The sequence below is a fragment of the Gekko japonicus genome, unplaced genomic scaffold (assembly GCF_001447785.1).
Source record: "Gekko japonicus isolate JY-2015 unplaced genomic scaffold, Gekko_japonicus_V1.1 scaffold298, whole genome shotgun sequence".
Taxonomy (NCBI): Eukaryota; Metazoa; Chordata; class Lepidosauria; order Squamata; family Gekkonidae; genus Gekko; species Gekko japonicus.
In genome coordinates, this window is record NW_015163615.1 from 1,266,420 (window position 1) to 1,282,951 (window position 16,532).

Sequence of the window (16,532 nt, forward strand, 5' to 3'; positions counted from 1 at the left end):
TTACCATCGCTTTCTTATTTTGAAACAGGGCTCAGTTCTGAAATTGCTGTAGTTACCAGTTTCCCTCCTCTTTTAGAAAAATACATTAATGTTTTTGCTGTGGAGTGGTATCACAGGGAATGTCCCACCTCTGAATACTTTTTTTTTTTTAAAAAAAGCATATGAATAGAACATTAATTTTTAAAAAAACAAGTTCACAAATAGGCTTGAGCATGCTGGGAGTGTTGCTGGTATTCATCACCAGTGATATTGGAGGCACTAAGCACTGAGAGATAGTGTAGCATAGTGATTAGGACAGGGACTATGAAGACCCCAGTTCAAGTCTTTTCTCTGCTAGGAAATCACTAGGTGGCCTTACCAAGCCACTGTCTCTTAGTCTTGGCCCCGCTGTTGCAACGTGGGGATAAAAGTATTAAATTACTTTGCAAAGTAAGGATTACTGAAATAATTTGTATGGTATGCTACGAGAACCCTATGTGATACATAAATGCTAATTATCCTTAGGGATTACTTGCCTGTGACAATGACAGGAACATGTTCCCCAGTGCAGTAGACAGACTTAGAAGTAGTGAACTGGCCATCTGAGTCATAGTAAAAGGTAAAGGTTCCCTTGCTCGAAAGCCAGTCGAATCCGACTCTAGGGTTGCGGTGCTCATCTCCGTTTCAAAGCCGAAGAGCCAGCGCTGTCTGAAGACGTTTCCGTGGCCATGTGGCCGGCATGACTAAACACCATAGTGAAGTACTAACTCTGAGGACTGTTGTTACTTTCACTAGCACTGGGCATCCCACTTTTTGGAACACTGTTGTCCTCAATAGCTCTTACCCCCGTGTAACTATACTTGCTGATAGAGAAGGGCCATTGTCATCAACAGGAGTTCTCTCTTATTTTGGTTTTACTGGTAATACGTAGTGACAGAAGACAAAAAAAAAAGTTAAATGGGACAAGGAGGAAGGAGGACTGTCAGTTCCTTCTCCAAGTGCCGCTCTTTCTTTTCACAGCAAGGACATGGATTCCAGTCCCTGGCACAGCAGGTTTTTGTTTGTTTATGTCACTTTAATGTCCCTTTCTCTAAGAAGGGACACCACTTGAGCAACAATGTTATTTAAACGCACGGTAAAATGAAGATAAAAAGTATAGCAGTGTCAATATCTGGTCATAAAAGCCAGGACACCAGAGAGCTCAAGTTTGTATATGTAAACCCCCATCTGAGTGAAGTAATTTTACACAGTCTCCGAAAAATCAATAATGCAGAGGCCTTCCTACTGTCCCCAGGAAGGCTGGTCCACCATGTGGGTGCTATTACTAAGAAAGTTCCAGTAGGCTGATGGCTCTTGCACACTTGAGCTGACAGGCTTACATAAAGAGCTAGAGTAACATAGTGGTAAAGAGGCCACGTTCACACACATGGGAGAAGGAGGTAGTATGGAGGTAGCAGAACCTTGAGATGGCAGAGTAAGGGCAGTGTGAGGGCTCAGTGATGTCCTATCTGATGGCAAATTCAAGCTTTTCATGTCCCTTCATGCTTTAAAAAAATGAAATTAAAGAAAAAACTGGTACAGCTGCCATCCTCCAGGTGAGGCCTAGAGATGTCTAGTAATTAAGTGATGTCTCCAGATGACAGAGATCCGTTCCCCTGGAGAAAATGGCTGCTTTGGAGGGCAGACTTCATGGCATTATACCCCACTGAGGTTCCTCCCCCCCAACCCTGCCTCCCCAGGTTCCATCCCCCAAATATCCAAGGACTTGGACTTGGCAAACCTATCCGACCCCCCCCCCTTTCTTGGCTTGTGGTGCTGATTTTGTTTTGGGGGGGCTTTTAACATCGGGGAACATTCAAAAAATGTGATCCTCCATTTTTGCTTTGAAATGGTATCATGTATTCTACCCCTTCTGCATCCTTCCATCTCATTCATTCTGTACACAAAAATTACACAGGTTACCCCCCCCCCTTCCCCAATACTGATTTCCCAGTCTGCTGTGAAGGTGGTGTTGTGTACGGTCCCATGCATATGCTACCAGACTTGAGTCTTGGTTGCGTATTGGCGATGTGTTGTGTTATGTCCCATGACAGAAAGGATGAAAAGCCAGGGGATTTTTATTCTGCACACTGCAAAAAAACACTGTTGGACTGGGATCTCAGCATTGCCAGCTTAGTAGGGTGAGGTACGTGATTTACATTCCCATTTAATCCAACATCAGATGGGGAGGTGAGCCAGAAGTAGGTCAGCATCCAGCTGTGAGAATGAGGAGGACAGAGCAGTAAGATCAGTGCCTTGCTATGGAAAAATAATTTCCATACATCTAACAGGGCAAGGTCAAGTTGAGATGACCTGTTACAGAAGAGCTTATAGGTTTGAGAAGCACAAAGTGAGACGATGTTATATATAAAGACTGTTGAATGCAAAGTGACCAACTGATGGTTTGAGATCTCGCTCCTCATGTCATTTCTAAAAGAAGTTTGTACCCCACTTTTCTCTACCTTAAGGAGTTTCAATGTGGCTTACAATCTCCTTCCCTTCCCCTCCCCACAACAGGCACCTTGTGAGGCAGGTGGGGCTGAGAGAGTTCTGAGTGAACTGTGAGTGGTCCATGGTCACCCAGCAGGCTTCATGCGGAGGAGTGGAGAATCAGCCCCCAGCTTTTAACCAGCATACCACGCTGGCTCCAGAAGTGACTCTTGATGCTTGCTATACATGCATCAAGTTTCCTTTCAGATCTACATATCCTGTGGCAATCTCTCGCCCATGCCACACATGGAGTGAAGGTGGAATGTGACTAAATGCATAATATGTTACATACTTTATGAAAGGCTCAATTTGTGCCAGGGCTCACAATGGCTCAACCTTGGTATTTGTTCTTAATGTCTAGTCCTTGGATATATGAAGACAAAGAAGCCTTTGACCAGGTGCAGAGCAAATTTCCTTCACTACAGAGTGACTGCAGAGAGTCCCCACCCAGAGAGTGTGGGGAGAGTTTGACTGCAGAGAGTTTGGGATATAGGCTTCTTGAGCAGAGGGTAGTCAGACATGGCCCCAACATCTCCTTCTAGACTTTAGGCCCCGTATATATGGAGACCAACCTGTACTAAGAGAATGTGGTCTACAGAGCAGTACTAAGCAGGTAAACTCAGAATCCTGTTCAGATGTGTTCAGGGGTGAAAAAAACCCCTGCTTCCTAAAAGCATCCAACCCAGGGCAAATTATCAGTGTGGAAACTGTGTGTTGCACATCATACCCTTAACCTCAAGTTTCAACCTTGAAAAGAGATTGATAGTGACATGTCTTGCTGCAAGGATGGTGAATTTCTGGCCATCAATAGTATTTACACATGATTGAAAGTAAAGAGGAGCTGCACAGCTCATTGTGACCCATACATAGCCATTGCACCTAGTTCCCTGGTCCCCTTGGAGATTCTGGTTGCCATTAGCTTGACAGGAGATATGCTGTGAGCTTCATGTTGCATTCAGTCATCCAATTGCACACAATTTTGTCCAGATTAGCATCCCCCCCCCAACAAAAGGACCAACAATGGCACTTAAGAGGCTACACTCTGAAAAGGAAGACTGCTGCATGGGGAGGTGTTTTACTTCCAGCCAGTTTTCCACACATACAAAAAGTTTCCTTTAGCCCATGAAGAGAAAATTTTGGCAGGCCATGAGCAGAGGGGTCATTTGGGCACCAGAGGGCGCTGCAATACAAATTATTGTCCATGTTGGAAACCAGCTAGCAACAGCAGAGGCTTTTCGCTGTTGGGTTGTGTGTGTGGTTATGCTGCCTGTTTAGGGAATAAGGAGAATTATTACCATATGGGGCCACCTTTGGGAATGGTGGGGGTTGTGGCACGAAGGACAAAAAGAACAGAAATAATCACTTTTAAGATGGCCACTCTGCCCGGAATGTAGAAAACAGAGGAACATTAATTACATTGTGTGATTGAGGGGGTATTACTCCAGATGCAGAACTATATTAGAGATAACATTTTGGTATATTTTTCTTTGTGAAGCCTGAGAAGCTGTCGACACAAACAGATTGTACAAAGTACAGAGAGCATAAAAAGTTGTACAGGAAAAATTAGCACTGAAAGAATGAAGCATTTACAACTAAGTCAGACAATGTATACTCAGCACGGGTAATTTTGGGCACCATGCAGACATCCATCTGCAAAATGTAGGTCCATACAATACAGTAAAAAGCTGGCTTTCTGCACAGTATTTCTTCCAGCTCCTCAAATATTTATTTTTTGCTATGTTGCCTGCTAAAACACGGGGGAAAAGGGGGGGGGGAGATTCTCACAACTAGAGGCAGAATCCACAATCAAGGTTTCTGTATAGCATTTGGTGGAGGGATGGAAAATGGAATCTTTCCTGTTCTTTGGCAACAGCAAATATAAAGTTCCTATAATCATGAAGCATTTTTTCTCAGCTAGTTCTATTCACCAATCCATTCTGATATCCTGTTTTAACCAACACTTAACTTCTGAGACCATCACGGTCATAACTAGCTATCTGTGTAAACTCCAGCCTTAGAACAAATTGTGTGTGTAGGGTGGCAGCAGCAAGACAAGTATCTCGCCAGTTCCTTCTGACCTCTACTATGCATTGGCAACAGCTCATGTCTCCAGCCCTCATTATTCTACTAAAGACTAGTTCTAATAATATGTGGCAGTATCGGTAAATAGAGGATTCCAGTGATCACCAGTGAAGAGAGGAAATTATTGGTCTACATGTAAACTTTTTTTTTTTTTTGCTGTATAAGTGCTATTCAGCTCCTGGTTCCCTCCACTTCTTCACTCTTAAGGTGGTTCCATCTCTGGGGAGCAGAGTCTTGCTTCCTTTTGCTGAGCCCAGCCCTGCTTATCTGCACTGCAGAAGAATAACTGATGAAACAGTGCTGCCGAGGGTTTTGATACCTGAATGGCACAAGCTGATGTCCGAGCAGAGTTCTGCTGCATCACCCTGTATCCTAAAAGTGGTTTGGTGTTATGAGAGCTAAATTGTAAGTGGCAGACACTGGAAGTACCCTCAAAACCCTTTCCAGAAAGTTATGTTATTATCGCGCCTGACTAGGTGTTGTCAGATGAACTTTGTAAGTATTCTGATGTGGGTCCTGTAAGAAGTCAAACTGGTCTCATGGAAGCGAAAAGGGGGGGGGAGAGAAATTGGCAAGTCAAAATGTGTCTGAGATAGCAGATATATCTGCCTCTTGTTTCAAGACTTGAGAAGCTGAGATCATTGTAAGGAGCAGGATACTTGTACACCATTGAAGGTTGAGATTCTGCTAAGGTCATACATGGCAATTGCTTAGATTTTACTGTGTCACAAATCTATGCTTTGCAGAATGTAGAACGGTGGACTAAAACTGTCTTCCATGGTAGAAAGTGCCATCAAATTGCAGCCAATTTATGGAACCCCCCTTAGGTTTTCAAGGCAAGAGACAAACAGAAGTGGTTCTGCCATCGTCTGCCTCTGCTTAGCTACTCTGGAGTTCCTCGGTGGTTTCCTATCCGAGCAGGGCTCTACTGGTAGCAGGAGCTCCTTTGCCTATTAGGCCACACACCCCTAGTGTAGCCAGTCCTCCAAGAGCTTACAGTAGCCCCAGTAAGAAGAGCTCTGTAAGCTCTTGAGGATTGGCTACACTAGGGGTGTGTGGCCTAATATGCAAAGGAGCTCCTGCTTCCAGTAGAGCCCTGCATCCGAGTACTAACCAGGGCCAACCATGTTTAGTTTCTGAGATCTGATGAGATCGGGCTAGCCTGGGCCATCCAGGTCAGGACCTTTCTGGTCTGTACAATCATGCAAATAATATCACTGTCCAACTGAGCTATAGCTTCACTGACCTAAGTGAGACTATCCTTGAGTGAGTGGCCGTTGTGCTGCTATTTCCTAAATGAGCCACTGTGTTAGTGCTCCTCATACAGAGAGAGGCATGTAACCCGAGGCATGTAACCCCCCCCCCCAAAAAAAACCCCACTATTCAAAACTAGCAGGGGACAAGGAATGCATTATGACAAACCAGTTGTAAAGGTGGCAGAAAGGAAACTGGAGGAATTCCAAATAAGCTGGGCACAAGTGAAGGCTTAGCAAGGGTATTACATTTGCTGAGATTAATTCCTTCATGTGTTTCACCTCTGCAGCCTATTTCCAGTCCTATAAACTGGCTGGCTTCTGGTAAGTAGACCTACAAAGCATTATCTACATAGCTGTATGTAAACGCTTATATAAGAATGAAAGAGAATGCATTGTGCCCCATATCATTTGAAGCGAAAAGGAAGGGTTTTTCAGAGCTGAGTTCTGATTTTCCAGTATCCAACTTGTCGATTTAAACAAGAAAATAGTAACTATACACACCAAACAACACTAAGAGGAGCATACAACTTTAGAGCGATCCAGCCAGTTAAGCAATGCGGAGTCACATCAGAATCCCTGGGTCTTGAAAGTAGGGGTGCAATTTCAATCAAAAACTAATGATAAAATGAAACAAACAAGCTCCCTCCTTTTCTTTAACTAGGTTACTGAGAATGAATGAGCAAAATATCATCCTCTGCGCCCTGCTGCTTGGAGGAGCCAGCCTCTGCTTGAAAGTTCTGAACTCTGAATGGATTGCATCCTCTATTATGGGAGCTAGCAACTCATGAAAGTGAATTGATCACCACAGTCTGATTCTTTCTGGATGGCTGTTTCTCTGTGCAGCATCAATGATACCAGTGGGATATTTCTCCATTCCCCCCATGGATAATATTATTGAATTTGGGGAGAGAACTTAAAAAACCACCCACTGTCTTCAATTCTCTGTGTTTTGTGCTTCAATCTGATACCTCATTTATCTCTTTGTGACAGAATAATCATTTATCCAGAACTGACTTTGACTTTGCAAATAGATAACAAAATCATATCAGGCAAGCTTAGAACTGGTGGCATGACCAGTAGTATCCTTTCCTAGATCAATACCTTGTTGAAAGGTAGGAAGCAGGGTGGGGTGGAGATTGACAAATGATCAATTATGACTGTAGAAAAAGAGTTAAGAGGATGCCCCCAAATCTGTGTAAAACTTTCTCTTTATAGCATAGTCATTAATGACCTGGAAAGAGGAATGAACAGTGAAGTGACTAAATTTTCAGCTGGTGCTAAATTATTCAACACAGTTAAGTCTAAAGCAGACTGTGAGGATTTACAGAAGACTTTCACAGTATTGGGAGAAAGGGCAATGGAAATGGCAGATGAAATTAAATGTTTGTAAATGCAAAGTGATGCGCAGTAAGAAAAAATAAAGCTTAGTCCCATGTCTGCTTCACTGAATTCTAGCAACCAGCCTTCTAAAAGAAGATTATGTGATAACTCATTGGGGCCATCAAAAAGCACAAACAATGCTAGGGATGATTTGGAAAATGAAGAAGATAAATATAAAAGATATAAAATCTGAAACAAATGGGAGAGAAAAGTATAGGGGGGTTGTTATAACAGAGGTGAGTAGAATCATAAATGGCTTGCACAAAATGAATATTCAAATTGTGTTTAATTAAAGAGTTGAGTTTTCAACCGCTGAAAATGATCTTTGGAATGCATTAGTGTGGAAGATAGTTGGCAATAGCCAATAGTGTGATTAGTTGAAAAGCAACAGATAGGTACGCGGGAGCACAGTGATCGACTGAGAATGGAGTTCTTTCTTGACACTTCCTGCTGCTATACAACTTCTCCAACCCTTCATTTGCTGTATTTATTCTATGAGAATTTTTATCCCATCATTCCATGTCAGGTCAAAGTGTCTGAAAGCATATGAATGCTCCAGGCGCACCACCTGGTTAGATGAGTTACTTATTCTCATTTGATTTAGCAAAGCTATTCTTGAAGTACGGTATATCTACTATAAATATACTGTTTTTTAATGGTTATGTTTTTTGCCAAAGAATCCTGGAGATTCTGTTGGGAATTGGGAAGGCAATGAAAAATCTGTTAGAGATCCTCAGCCCCCCTGCAAAGAACCATACCTCCAAATATTGCCTGAACAGATTCAAGTAGACACTCTAGTTACAACAGCCTAACTTCTATGGAGAAGTGGACCATGTGAAAATACTTCCATTTCACAGGGCTTTTTCTGTTAATTTGTCATATGGCTGATAATATTCTGTTAATGCAGAAACTGTTTTATCCATTAGCCATTTTGAGTCTTGACTGGCTGGGTCTTATATTTTTTACAGCACACATATTTTTCTCCTTTAAACATACTGCCCCCAAAAGTTTCATGGTATTTTAAACTGCTTTTAAAATGAAATTATATGGTTTTAATAATGTTGATTGTTTTTAGCGTTATTGTTTTTATTCCTGTTGTGAACAGTGTGAGGCAGATTTCTTGAGAAGCAGTCTGTAAGTAATCTAAACAAATAAATAAAACTCCAGTTTATGGGAACCATCAGAGAGTAGACCCTAAAAATCTGTTCCTTGCAAATCTATCCTCTGAGAAAGGTGGGATGTAATCCTAAAAGAAATCAACCCTGACTGTTCCCTGGAAGGCCAGATAATGAAACTGAAGCTCAAATACTTTGGCCACCAAATGAGAAGGGAGCACTCCCTGGAGAAGACCCTGATGCTGGGAAAGACTGAAGGTCAAAGAAGAAGGGGACGGCAAAGGATGAGATGGTTAGACAGTGTTATAGATGCAACGAACATGAAATTGAGCAAACTTCAGAGGATGGTGGAAGACCGGAAGGCCTGGCATGATCTGGTCCATGGGGTCGCGAAGAGTCGGATTCAACTGTGCGACTGAACAACAACAATAATGCAACACCTCATCCATAGATCTAAGAGAATGGGAACGAACACATGGAAGGGACTATTTCTGTAGGTACACAGACCCTACATATCTGCATGTACCCTTAGCCTTGTGCTTGTCTGTCCATGTGAGAGTTGTTCCAGTGACTTTAGGAGCTAAATTAGCATAATTTCATTATATCACCAGAAGGCTCTTAGACAAACCAACTGAAACTTCTTGAGTCATGCTCATCTATATTTTGATAGCTTGTGTATGCAAAGACCAGTACTTACAATCCAACAACTTGTCAGCAGTTCATCACTATTCACTGACTTGGCAGGAGTTTAGATTATGCTAATTTTGGTGTAATAATGGAACAATATTTACTAGACACTGCCAATATGGCAAAAACATTTCCTAGTGAGATAGCCCAAAAAGGAACATCAGTATATTAAATGCATCCTAATGAATAAACCACACGCTCAAGGATCTGAACAGCAGTGACTTGCATGGCCAAGAGTCTGTTGATCCAAAACCTTAAAAAAGATAGGCATAAAAAGGTGACTTTTCAATGCACTGGATTCTGTTCCATTTGGTACAAAAAGAAGCACAGTGAGGTCTCTGGCACAGAATCTAGTTTCCTTCCTCAAAGCTTCTAGGTGGGATTCTCTACCTACATATCTGCCCAAGAGGAGAGGAAAGGACTGTTGGTGACCATAAGAGATATGTTCTAGGACAAAGGTTGACTGATGCAATGAAATGTTCCAGCTGAAGTGGTTAAAGAAATAGAACCAATAAGGTGCTCTTTTTATTGGGTTCACCATGATATCTCAGGAGAAAAGTAAAATGAGATGCCAGCACATTTTGCTAAAGTAGTATTTGGGCTTGATTTTGGAATTTCAGACAGGGGAATCTACTAGGTGACTTACCCTGGGTTCTGGAGGCTCCTTCAGTATCTAGAGACCTCATGATGGGGCCTTGGAGGGAAACTCTTTATATGGCAGCGGTCCATGGTTTTGCTCCCTCCCAGAACTTCAGATGGAGAGCTGGAAATTCCTCAGTCTTCTGCCCCTGTATTTGAGGTGTGTGGATTTACACATGGATTTTCTCTTACAGGTTTCACCCATTACTGGCAAAATGGAGGAAAATTGCAGATCCAAAGGGTTCAAAATGCATCTTAATAGCAGAGGCTGAGTTACTTGGAATTCAGCCTATCAACATGCCAGGGCTGGTAGCAACCTTTAAAATCAGAGTGTACTGTGACATAAGACAGACACAAAACATTGCAATCTAATACACGGGGTTTAGGAGTCTTAAATATTTCAGCTAATGCAAATCTTTTTTTTTTTAATAATACTGGTGTAATAAGGCCTACTATATCCCCTGCAACTAAATATCTTAGGCATGTTTCATATTTGTAAGCAGTTGCATGGGTAGCCACTGAAAGCAAATGTGCAGAGGCAGCTCCATGTGGCAAGCCATTTGTGTTTGCCGTACCAGCACATGACACTAATAAGAGAGGGATGAGGTGAGTCTGAATGGCTTAGAACTGCCTGGGAAGGGCTGAGTGCACTCCTATGGACTACGTGCCATCCAGAGCTCTGCCCAAGGGCCTGCATTTCAAGCAGCCACTCATGCAGCTGCTTGCTGTATGAATCTAATTTCAAATAGCTTTGGAACAAAGCTTGGGGGGGGAACAGACATTACATATCATGCGCCATGTGTCAGAATGCAATTCATGCTAATTTCCTAAAAAGTGGCTTTAGAGCCAATGTGAAGCACAGCATACCCAAGTCTACACTTTCTTGCTTCTCCCCCAGCTGTTTTGTGGGTGATTTCTAGTCCTGGAGCTCTGTTGAGAGGAAAACTGATGGAGAGAAGTGTTTTGGGGAAGAGAGACATGGGCAGGGAAAAGGTTATCAGCCTCTACTGACAGCACTTTAGAAGGCCACCCATCCCTCCACTTTGTAGGCCATCAGTGGCAACCCAATTCTGACACATGATTCATTTGCATTCATGTCTAGTTATACTCTCAGACTTGGGCTTTGGCAAATACCAAAGGAATGTGAGTATCAGTTGTAGAATGCCTCTCTGTATGAATGTTAGGTGAAATGCTTAAGAGAACATGAGTTGATCACTTGGACATAGGGGAAGAGGTGGTCTCTTAGGGAGCCATTAGCCAGGCAGTCATCCTTGTTATGTAGTATCAGAAACATCTTTTTAATCAAAAATGTGTAGATGTTTACTGCAACAGCTCTGGTTGCTGTGCTGGGATACAGGTTTGAGTTTTCTTACGTATTGTCTGAAACATTGCAGAAGCCTCCCACACCAGTTTGATGATTGTGACCTGGGACTTTAGTGAGCCAGAGAGAGAGTGTTGGGGGATGGGGGGAGGAATATATGCATCATGGGAAAAATCAACTCTACAATAACCATTGCATCCCTGAAAAGGTATTCCCAGCCTATGTTTTAAAAGGGTGCTTAAACTGAGGGGTGAAATTGCTTATCTCTTTGATGATGGTAGATTCTGGATAGATAAGGTATCATGGGCTGGCAAGACAGGATCAGCACCAACGTTCCCTCTAAGCTATGGAGCCCTGTGAGCAAAAATTCTACTTTGTGAGCTACTGGCATTAAAGTTGTGAGCAGGAGATCTGGCTGCTGCATAAATTAGTGTGCTCTGGAGCCATCCGTCCTGAGCTGAGACAAAAATGAGTGAGCCAGAGGCTAAAAAACTGAGCTAGCTCACACTAACTCAGCTTAGAGGGAATACTGATCAGCACCCTATGAAAATACTACACAGAGTGTAGGATTTAGATCCGGAAAAATTCAGAGTTTTGAAAAGAAATGACTCCATGAATGTTACTCCAAAAAACTTGTGGGATACAGAGGTAGCCGAACAGTGACCCTGAGTGCTCATATTGTGTGGCTGCTTGTATCATCCACATAACCTAAAGGCTGAAGTGTTAACCTAAAGAACCCTAAAAACATAAGTCTTTTGGAATCTGTTAAGGCAGGCATCCATAAATTGTGCTCAGGCAGTGGAGTTTGCTGGAAGCTTGTGTTTCAAAATGGCAGCATGACTTGGGGATGGGAGCATTCAGAGTGGTTAGATAAAATCTCTATTCAGAATACCTATTTGGCATCTTTCATTTCAAAGTTACATTGTATTAAGCAATCTGGATTGTTGTAGCTGTTCCATTCACAAAAGACTACAGCAGGTTCAATATGGTACAAGGACAGGTATGTTTAAAAATAGTGGCTCTTAAATGTTAAAACATCAGAGTTTTAATGGTTTGGTGTTGGGAAAAGTGCCACATTACACAGAGAAGAATGAATTTTCCTTGGAGGACTAAGCTAGTCTTGCCTGGATCCATTTTGATAACTCCAAGAAGGAAATGGGAGAAACTCAGATGTGATATTTCACTCTAAGCTCATTTGCCTAATTTGCTGAAGTAGGAGTTACCAGCTCCAAGGTTGCTAAGAAGGATGCCTCCAACATATCTAGGAATCAAAACAATTAGTTATGTTTGAACTTGAACGATTAAAGTCTGATGGGAGAAATGTACTCTTTTAAGCTGATGGGGTTGAGATGTGTATCATAATGTGGAAGGTGCTGGGTTCAAATTCCATAGAGAGCTCATTAACACTGGGAAATATTTCTTCCCCTCATCCTTGGTCTCTTTCTGTGTGTATGTGCGTGTGTATTTTTGGTCAAAATTGGTGGTTCCTCCACTCCAGAGACTTCTTGGATGGAAGGAGCTGTATGTTTCAGCAACAGCAGAGAAACTGGACCGAGGGAGGTGGATGAAGAAATCCAGGCAGAAGATGACAACTGGCACAGGCAGCAAATATATATCTGTGAAGAAAGTAATCCACAGAGACTCCCTGGTAAGCTGAACTGCAAAGCAGGCTCAGGGTGGACAGCAAATCAGGCAGAGGCTTGCACTGCTTGTAGAAATAATAGTGACTCACAGACAAGCTGTGAGGATTAATTAACGAATGTTTGCAGAAGACTTTGAAGATGAAATGAATTTAGTGTATCATTAACTATTAATGTGACTGGGCAGAAGAGAAGGAGAGTTGGGGGGGTGGTGCATACACAACACTCTTAAGAGCCAGAAATTGTGAGGGCACCGAGTTTAAAATGGAGGCAGGCTACGAGAGGGTGTCATGCTACGAAGGACTGTATTAACTCCCTGGGCTTGTAAGGCTTCTCAAAACAGCTAGGGGTGCTGCTGAGCCAAAATGCCCTGCCCACTTCACCATTCTGTCCACGGGAAGAAAAATTAAGAGGTTTCAATGAATCCCCCCCCCAGGGAAACCATGAACAGAAGCGAAGTCTTTGCCCCATTTATTAGTCATGGTGATCCCATTCCTTGCTGCTCCTGGCCACCATTTTTTAAAAGTGCTCAGAGGATGCCAAGGCAAGAACAGGAAGCACTGCAGGTGACTTTTGGGTAAAAGAATTGTTTTATGGATATAATATTAGGTTACCTAATATGCTCTTTATGGTTTCTTTTAAGACTGATAATTGTGTGATCGTCACTTTCTCATATTGTTTCTCTTTTGTGAGTCACATTGAGCAAGTCTTTGGAGGGGTGACATGGAAAGAAAGGTGGCGCAAACAAGCAAGCAGTGGTGCAGAGTGCATGGTGGCGCAATCAAGCAAACAAGCAAGCAGTGGTGCAGAGTGCAATTGCTGCTGCTGCTCTCAGAATCATGCTGCCACCAGGACTACATGGGTGGGTGGCGGCATTGAAAAGGTTAGGCGGGGGCACATGGACCGGGTGGTGGTGGTGGTGGTGGCGGCATTGAAAAGGTTAGGCGGGGGGAATGCTTTTGAGAAATTGTTTCTCACTCTCTCCATGTTGGTTTAGCACATCTGGCTCCTGGATTGTACCCAGACAATAAGCATTTTCCACTGATTCCCCCTTCCTGCTGCAGTTCCTCAGGGAACTTTATCCCGCTCTGTAAGAACATTTTGTGGAGATCAGTGGGTTGCTATGGGAGTGGGAGGCAGGAAAGTTCCATTCCTCTGATGGGAAATTTAGTCTGGATCCAACCCACTGTGTGAAGATGGGATAACGGGTTGGATAAACTACTGAACTGATCCAATTGGGTGGTTCTTATGTAATTGCTGCCCTCAGAATCAGGAGATCAGTGCACTAAACTTATACTAACGAGGTACAGAGGGTATGGATAGCCATGCTGGTTCATAACAAAACTGCAAAATGGGAGACCAACCAAACTAACATAAAACAGTGGGCAAGCTTTTGATCTTTCCAGAATTCTTCATCTGACTGGATTTTTTTTTTTAAAGGGAGAGGGATTAGCTGGTCAACTTCATCTGAAGAAATATGAGACAAGTCTAGGCAGCCTGGCTAATCAGGTCCATGCCCTCTGGAGGGAGAGGAGTTTCAGTTGGTGGAGACGTTCAAGGCAAACAGCCACTCAATCTCTGGAGCAAAGTAGCAGGGGAGCAATCATTCTTGAGGCACATCTGCATAGGGTTTTTGCCAGGCCCTGCAAACCACATAGTAACTGTCCTGCCCGCCCCCTGACATGAGCAATACTGAAGTCAGAAGACAGCACAGTCCATTCAACACTAAGCAACATGAAGCCCTCTTTTTGTTTTTGTTTTTTTGGTACTGATTGCTGTGTTTTGAATTCTGGTGCTAAACTGACAGGATGGTAACTTCCCATGTGGACATACCTGTTGTGGATTGTGGAACCTGAAACAGGATGTAATGGTGAGAGGGATCCTATAATAAACTACCATGGACTACATGTGTCCCGGTTTCAGAGACGGGTTTCTGAACTGGCCAGGCCTTGTATGATTGCGAGGAATCTTGTTTTCCTCCTTTGCCTGATCAATGGAATAATTTGTCTGCTTGGCATTTTTCAGATGCTAGTGGAAGTCACTGATCTCAGGGACGCTTCTACAGAACAGGGACACTTCTAGAGGGGATGGGCTATGGGCAAAGCAGAGCATCTGCTTTGCATTTGGAAGGTCCAATCCCTGGCATCTCCAATGAAAAGGATTAGGTAGTGGGTGATGTGGAAGACCTCTCCTTGAGACCCTGAGAGCTGCTGCCAGTTAGAATAGACGAAACTGTCCATGATACACCAGACTCCAGTATAAGGCAGCTTCATGTGTTCAACACACCATCTGATTCAGGTATGGCTGCTGGTGCCCCCAACCTGGCTCTGACAAGTACTCAATAAAGCCTCCCCTCTCCACATCACACCTACTGTTTACTTGGGACAAATCTCTGCACCTTTTGTGATAGCCAGCTTTTCATCTGAAATGGTCATGTAAAAGATTTCTGTGCCATCCGGACAGTGATTGCTTCATTAGTGCAATGCCAAATCTTCAATTCATGGAAACAGATGCTGCCTGCCGTGTGGGAAACAGTGGCAATTCATCATCAGTGGTTTGGATAGTGAAGAACACTAATGTTTTCCTAGTATTGCTGGCATAATCAAAGGCAACAGTTTCTTCCTCACACTTAACAGTAGATGAATGCCAGTCTGTGTCAATTACTGCAATCATTTCAGTAGAATAAGTTTGAATGTTTACAGCGTACAACAAGCCTGGGTGACTTGCTTGTTGCTAGTGGTGTAGCTGGTCTGTCTAAATTTGAAAAGAAAGCTGCTTAGGCCCTAAAGGATAGAGGGGAGCAGAGCAAGAAGAGCTTGTGATAAACAATATTTGGAGAGTGTCTACTGTGTGGCACATTCTTTCCCTTCGCAGCTTAAAGGGGGGAGTAGGATGCCTTGACAGGACTCTGCCCAACACTGACCTGGCTCTGACAAGTACTAAATAAAGCCTCCCCTCTCCACATCACACATACTGTTTACTTGGGACAGATCTCTGCACCTTTTGTGATAGCCAGCTCTTCATCTGAAATGGTCATATAAAAGATTTCTGTGCCATCCGGACAGTGATTGCTTCATTAGTGCAATGCCAAATCTTCAATTCATGGAAACAGATGCTGCCTGCCGTGTGGGAAACAGTGGCAATTCATCATCAGTGGTTTGGATAGTGAAGAACACTAATGTTTTCCTAGTATTGCTGGCATAATCAAAGGCAACAGTTTCTTCCTCACACTTAACAGTAGATGAATACCAGTCTGTGTCAATTACTGCAATCATTTCAGTAGAATAAGTTCGAATGTTTACAGCGTACAACAAGCCTGGGCGACTTGCTTGTTGCTAGTGGTGTAGCTGGTCTGTCTAAATTTGAAAAGAAAGCTGCTTAGGCCCTAAAGGATAGAGGGGAGCAGAGCAAGAAGAGCTTGTGATAAACAATATTTGGAGAGTGTCTACTGTGTGGCACATTCTTTCCCTTCGCAGCTTAAAGGGGGGAGTAGGATGCCTTGACAGGACTCTGCCCAACACTCACTAGGGGCACCTGACCTAACTGTGAATGGCATAAGAAACGCAACTAAATTGCGCCTATAAATAATATTACCCTCAACTGCCTGCCATTATCTTGTTCGCACCAGCAACGCAGTCCCCACATATTTTCCCTTTTGGATCGAGAAACCTGAGCCTATGAACATCAGTGGAATCACATTTTCAGATTTACTCATGACCTGCCCCACTTTATCACTTTAGCCCAGGTTCTTCTGAGTTCTCACATGCATGCCCTGGAGATCATGCAGTGTGACACCTTCTGAAAACAAATTGCTTTCCTACCAAACACCTTTCTAGCTTGTACTCTCTATTTATTACTGAAGTTCTGCTGTGGCCGATCTTTCTGATCCCACTTTCCAGTCCCT